This window comes from Poecilia formosa, unplaced genomic scaffold (genome assembly GCF_000485575.1).
Source record: "Poecilia formosa unplaced genomic scaffold, Poecilia_formosa-5.1.2 Scaffold634, whole genome shotgun sequence".
Taxonomy (NCBI): Eukaryota; Metazoa; Chordata; class Actinopteri; order Cyprinodontiformes; family Poeciliidae; genus Poecilia; species Poecilia formosa.
Genome location: NW_006800573.1, coordinates 185,563 through 192,619, shown reverse-complemented (window position 1 = coordinate 192,619; position 7,057 = coordinate 185,563). Strand labels below are relative to the sequence as shown.

Sequence of the window (7,057 nt, the reverse complement as noted above, 5' to 3'; positions counted from 1 at the left end):
GACATCATGTCCGTCTCCCACAGGTGGGTGACGTAAACAGAGGACCTCCGGTCTCTTAGTCTCTTGGCAACAATCAGTCCCAGTTCCAGTGGCTGCTGCATTACAGCAGGTGTAGACCCGGGCACCTGGGGGCATCCAAAGATTATGAGTCCTGGTTCAGGCTGTAAGAGAGTCTTATATGCCTTGGAGTACCAATCAACTATTTTTGACCAAAGACCAGTTAGTGAAGGACAAGACCAAAAAGCATGAGACGGTGTGCCTTCAGACATGTTACACCTGTCACACATTGGAGAGACAGAGGGGTAAATCTTGTGCAATCTGACCTTTGAGTAGTGTAACCGATGAGTGATTTTAAACTGAATTAACTGATGCCTGCTGTTTATTGAACAAGAGCTGATTTTAGAAAGGCACCTGTTCCACAAGGGTTCAGGGACTGTGATCCCCAGCTCCTTTCCCCAGGCCTCCCTCATTTTTGTGGTGTGTGCCACAGTCCGGTCACCAAATAGATGTATAATACATCATATGGAATGGGAAAAATGCTAGGATTTCTAGAGTACATTTACAGAAGCTGAGTTAGGAGGGAGGCCTGGGCCTTCCTGTATTTAGCTGGCGGACCGAACTCAGTCAAGTCATGGCACCTCCACCACAACAATCATTACACCGATAAATGAACTAAACGACTCTACCAGATAAGCTTAAAATGTGTTTTCAGAAAGAACAGACCAGGCTCTTTCAAAATGCACTCAGGACGTCTGCATGTTATTAGAAAATATAGTTTGTCAGACGAACCACAGTTTAACGGAATTAGCTCGCCTTCAGACTGCAAAGAGAAAAAGCCACATGCTCACTAGTCCTTTTCAGTCGTGCTTCCCTTCCTGCCTCTGCCTGAGCCGGGTCACTGAATCCCTCAGGGGGTCACCATCCTGCCACTGCGCCAGCAGCCGGGCCGGTAGCGCAGCTGGATCCTGATCCCATCCCCTCTCAAGCCCAGCATCACGTTCCGAAAGGCGCCGCTGGCTCATTACTTCGCTGGTGCAGTCGGGAAACTTTGTCCCCCTTGTTTTCCATCGGCTGCGTCCTGGCGAGGCGTAGAATTGGCTCTTTGCTCTGAAAGTGATGTATTCGGGCTGTGATGGTGCGTGGTTTCTCACCCGCCTCGGGCCACAGAGAGCGGTTTGGCGGTCAACCTTCAGTGGATGCGGGAAATGTTGTTTGCCCAGTAGTTCAGGGATGAGCTTCGAGACAAACTCAGTCGGCCTCCCTTCTTCTGAGTTTTCCTTGATGCCGATAATTTTGATGTTATGTCTTCGGGAGCGGGCCTCCAAGTCCAGTAACTTAGTTTGCTGCTGGGCTACAGGCTTTGTGAGCTCCTCACATTTCAGGTTCTCCCAGACGCTCCTCTGGTTGCTCATTCTTGGCCGGCCATGCGGTTCTGCAGGTCAGTCTGTGCAGCGAAGCGCTCATCCAATTTCTCAAGAATTGATGCCGACATACACAGCAAATCCAGCAGGCCCAAATTAACTCTGAGATTTGATTTCAACACTTTTAAAGTGTCTATATGGGTCCACACCAGAAAGTGTTAATTTAACTCTTTTTGGAGAGTTGGTACCTTGACTCTAATTAAGTGTCAAATATTAAATCTTCTGGAGTTGATATTTTAACACTTGCTAACACTACCTGAGTGTTGGAGCCTAAATATTAACTCTACAGGGAGTTTTTTTTGTAACTACATAAGAGTTGTATGTAATTATTACTAAAAAGGTGAAAATTTTATTGTTCTGAAATTCTAAAAAATCCTTATAAATTCATTGAAATAAACATTTAAGAGGCGATGATTTTTCTGAAAAGCATTTATTCTAAAACAGCACCACACTTTAAAACTTTCTAAAACATGTAACAATATGGAACAAAGTACATGTTCTCACCTTCATTACAATATTGTTTGTCAAAGGGTTTTATGTGAGTTGGTCAATGCAAATGTTCATCACTTTGTTCTGTACGAATGGAAATGATCATCAAAGGTTATGATATGAGCCCATGTTGTTTATGCACAATAATAAGGCAAATTTTCTTAAAGACTAAACATCACTAAACATCCATTACATAAGTAAAGACCAACATGATATTCAATACCACACATTTTTACCCATCTAGTGGTGGAAACACTTAATAATAATACATGTCCACCTTCCAAGGTGTTAACCGTTCTCAATTTTAAGGGACCAAACTCAAATCTTGTAAAACAATACTTTTCATAATTAAAGGCCAATTGACGCTGATGCTTCTTTACAAGAGACTTTTTAAGGTTTTTAAAATGTTTTATGGACTTTTTAAAAAAGTTGTGCTTGGCTTCGAAACGCATACACCATATGTAGATAAGAGGGCCAATTTTCTTAATACACCTTGGATAGTGAATCATTAGGTGGTGTTTAGGAATTAATTTTTGGTCAGGGAACAAGTTCGTAAGCATGTGATGGTGACCACAGATCAGATGTTTCAGATAACATCATGCCATCAATGGGAATCAACACAATGTCAACAATCTGCAACAGGAGAACAAGGTTCCAGCTATAACTGAGGGGAGCATTACAGAGGATACATAATGTTTGAATAGCATTTAAACCTAAGTGCTTGTTGTCATCTATTTTAACACACTTGGTTTATTTTTGGGCTCCACAAAGCCATAATTAAAACTTTGGATCCTGTCTAATAATGTGCTAATAGAATATATCCATTTTTGATCATGTATTGGAAAAAAAGTTTGAGCTCCTACTGTACGACCCCTTCTAACAAATCATGCATTATATCAATAGCATAATTGTCAGTACTGTGAAAATATTCTAATGAATTGAGAACACAAGGTCTTCTACCAGCAGGGTCTTCACTTCATGCATTACAATGTTCAGAATGACGTTTTCTGGAGCGAAGGACATTAAAAACAGGCTGAATTTCTTCCTTGTTTATCAAACTAAATCTGCACCAGTGTGTTGCACCAAATGACTCAACAAAACCCAACAAGCCATTTAAAGCAAGGTTGTCACCCGTAACTTGACTAACAGAACCAAACACTGGCTCTTCAATAAATGGAAGCAGGATTCCTTTGGTTTCTAAAATTTTCAAGTCATCAGTCATCAATATGGTTTTGAAGTATTTCTTCAAAACCATATTTTTTAAAATCTTCTGTGTAGAACAGAGCAGCCAAATGCACATTCATTAGCACAGAGTTTACCTTTGGTGGGAGGTTTAGTATTGTGAAATAAATGCAGCCCAATTTATGCATCCCTTTTTTGGAACCTAATGGGTTAGCAGTTTCAAAATCATCATAATAAAGCAAAATTTGTGAAGCATATTTCTGTTGTGAAAACAGAGGATGATTTTGGAAATATAATCCATCAGTAATGTCTTTGTATAAACCTGTTTGTCTTTGTTTCTCATGCAAGAAAAGTTCTCTAATTTCACTATTCTTAAAAATAGAATAATCTATTGGACCTAAAACAGGCACATACATGTATTTGTCCCTTACAGGTATTTGGCTATAAACACCTGTTAAAATTTGAAAAAGGGTTTTGTAATTGGTTTAAACTGTGTTCAACTCTTCTGTAAATGATTCCTGATTATCAGGAGAAAATGTTTGGAGTACTGCTTCTCTTGCTTGACTCTGAACATCAGTGAGAAGTTCCTCCAAATGACTGAACAAAGACCAGAACCTGGAAGTGAGCGACTATAGAGCGACGAGCGAGTCCTGTGTGCGAACAGCAGGAACTTGTTTGTATGACAGCTTCCTGCTGTATCCCTACATGCTTATCATGATGACTGTGCACATTGTGAAGATGTTTTCGAAAGCCATTGTAAGTGCAAAAAGAAGAAACACAACCCTGCTCTCCACATTTTAAACATAAACTTTTAGCAGGATATAAACCATGATGAAATTTTAAATGTTGACAGTCTTTGTGGTGGATTTTACAAACAAAGCATATGAACATTGTCAAATGGATTTTAAGTCGTCCTACACCCGTCTATATTCTGCTGCAGTTTGACACTTTCACCTCTTAATGCAGGAGACGTGCTCTCAGCTCCTTGACTCGTGGGCTTTCCTGTGTTCCCAACATCAATATTGTAGATTGTAGTTTGAATGAAGGTGTAGAAACTGGAAAGAGCTTCATCATATGAGAGGCTGAAGACGAAGTGAGCTTTGAACAGTCCATCAAAAGCAGCCACTGAAGTTGGAGCAGCACATGGAATACCAACGATGAAGAACCTCAGAATGTTCTTCTTTTGTTCCCCAATGCCTGGTGGCAACTTTGTCCAGGAAGGTAGAGAGACTGGCTCCTTCCTGTAATCTGAATGACAGGCATCAGTCATGAGTAAAATTCAACTGTTAAGTTTACATATAATCTCTACAGGCCCAAGCAAGTAACCTGTCTGAACACAACTTTATCCAAGTACAATAAAAGATCAACATAGTAATGCTTTTTTAATTTCTTTCTGAACAGCCTATGTGAGTTTACTGACCCCAGATCTGTCAATTAACTTTTTTTTAAAGCAGAGCCATAATGGTATTTGTTGATCCCTTGTCTGATCAATAGATAAGACATAATTTCATCTTTCATGGTTTTATTTCAAGGCTTACCGTTTTTACAAAGTCATGCAGCATACAGGACAGAAATCATGAGCTACAAAGAGGTTTACAAAAAGGCTAATGCTGCTTAGCTTGAGGAATCTTACTACATGATTGGCTGCTGAGCTAATCTTTGCTGATTTTTGTGGCCTCTTGATTTGGGGGTAGGAGCTGCAGTAACAGTATTAGAGCTGCCAGGTCACCATCCCATCCTAGACGACAACAAGCACATTTGAGACAAAAGTTTAAAAATGAACTGGAAAACAGAAATCTTGAAATTCAGGTAAAAGATCAAATTTGACTTCTGAAAACAAAGGTAAGTATAAACTGAAACACTGACCCAATTTACCACAGTCATTTGAGGGCTCTGGGTCACAAGAAGCTCGTAACTCAACAGAAGGACTTGATGGGAGACTTTGGCTTTCTGCAATGACTTTTTGTTTCAAATATAAGACCATTTGGAAAGAAATCTTCCCGAGACTTCGTCCCCAAGCATCATTGAGAAATCCTGGTCAATCTTGTAATAAGAAAAAACAGAAACCAAATACTGGTTACTTTAGTGTCCTTTGGGATATTTTCTTCACTTTTTAGATTTAAAGTGAAATATCTATAAATATACTCACCAGCCCAGGGGTATCAAGGAAACGAGGGAAGATATCCAAGACTGGTGATGCAGCACCGGGTCATGAACCATCTTCTGTCTGTCTAATGACAGCGGGGCCTCCATGCCCTCCTCCCCAAACAGCTGTCCACCAACGAGCAAAGATCCTCTTTCTGTTGTTGGGCCATCTGGGAAGTTTTGCTTGGGAGACCCTAGTGCTCCATCAAAGTGTTTCGCTGGTTGGCCTCTGGATCACAGAAATGTTCCTGCTCATGGATGTACATCAGCCACACACACAATCCAACAAAAACCATACGCAATAAAAAAATGGAACAAAGGAAGACATTTTCAACTATCTTTCATCATCCATCAATAACAGAGACATCAGGTTTCATAGATATTAACACTTACATAGCCATTTTTTGAGTACGGATCTTGGAGATATGGAAAACGTTACGATCCCCAGTGCATAGCAAGTCCGAACACTTACAGGTGGGATCCTCCTATCAAAAACAAAAATAATTGCTATGCTGCTCACTCAACACTGCTTTCTGTCATCATCAAGAAGTCTTACCCGTGTTATTCTATCATATCTGCAACCAGCATGTTGACCATTTGTTGACGAGTTGCATCTGACAGTGTTTTAGTTTTGTTGTATTCACTCATGATTTCCTCACCCTCTGGGTCTGACCCCAGGGCAGTGTGCACCTTCTGTGAGAGATTAAATCCAAACACCCAAAATGTTCGTGCTTGTAATATTCATTTAAGCACTGGAAATAACTTTTGGCTTTGCTTCTAACCTGTTTTGCTTCCTCATGACCAAGCTCTCCAAGTTCGTTCTTACGGTTCTTAGAACTTTTCAGAATAATTGTGGAATCTGGGGACACTGATGATGTTGGGCGGACGAGAGGGATTGTTACTGAGGATGGTGCTTCATCTTCCACCACACAGATCTCAAAATCTAGAAAAAAGACCATAAAAGAATTTTTTTTTTAAATTACAGCAAAATCCATGACAATGCAAAACACCTGGAATAATGCCCGACAACACAAATTATGTCTGGTGAGCATTCAACATGTAAGAGGATTTTACAGTTTAAAAAAAAAACTTGGGATCATAAAGGTTGTTAAATCTGACCAACATTCATCCAATATCAAGAAGAAGCCTAAACCAAATTATTATAGCGTTGTTTTACCTGAGGTTGGCTGCTTTTTCTATCCAACTTTGAAAGCTTGGAGCACAGATTTAACCAACTCATCAAACGTCTGCATTAACTTCTGTACACCACCATATTCCACCTTTGCAAGCATCTCCTGTGTAGAGATCAATTAAAAATAAGATAGAATAGCTTTGCAAAAGATTTGGTAATGGCATGGCAAAAAGAAAAAGAGGGAAAAAACTACGAGCCAGAACTTATGGAGGCCCAAGCAGCTCACAAGACAATTTCAGAAACGATTGTATTCTCAAAAGTAATTTGCTAAAATTGTCTTGTCTTAATGCACAATAGTTAGTGCCAAAATAAATACAAATCCTCAACCTTTTATTTTACTTAAACGATGTGGACAAAACTCTGGAGGAATTTAAATGTGAACTCAGAACCGAATCAGAACAGCTGCCGCAGCCAGCATGCCTAGGTGGGCCCCATGTGGGTGAAAGGAGGGCTGATATATGGGTCGCATATGGGTTTGTCCGCGGGTTCCATGATGGCCCCACATGGGTTTGCCCATGTGGGGCCACAGCCCACATGGGCCCTACATGGGCAAACCCATATGGGACCGATATGGTCTGCCCTCCTTTTCCCCACATGGGGCCCACCTAGGCATGCTGGCAGGGTAGCT

General features: G+C 40.6%; 1 long non-coding RNA gene and 1 pseudogene across 1 annotated transcript; both read right to left on the bottom strand.

The window, feature by feature from the left end:
• Positions 1-3,598: 3,598 nt before the first annotated feature.
• LOC103130428 (uncharacterized) lies at positions 3,599-6,834 on the bottom strand (annotated as a pseudogene).
• Positions 4,383-5,467, bottom strand: LOC107832911 (uncharacterized). Its single transcript, XR_001660255.1, has 3 exons — positions 5,242-5,467; positions 4,968-5,135; positions 4,383-4,830 (listed from the first exon to the last, which is right to left on the bottom strand). It is a non-coding gene; the product is annotated as an uncharacterized LOC107832911 (long non-coding RNA).
• Positions 6,835-7,057: the final 223 nt, after the last annotated feature.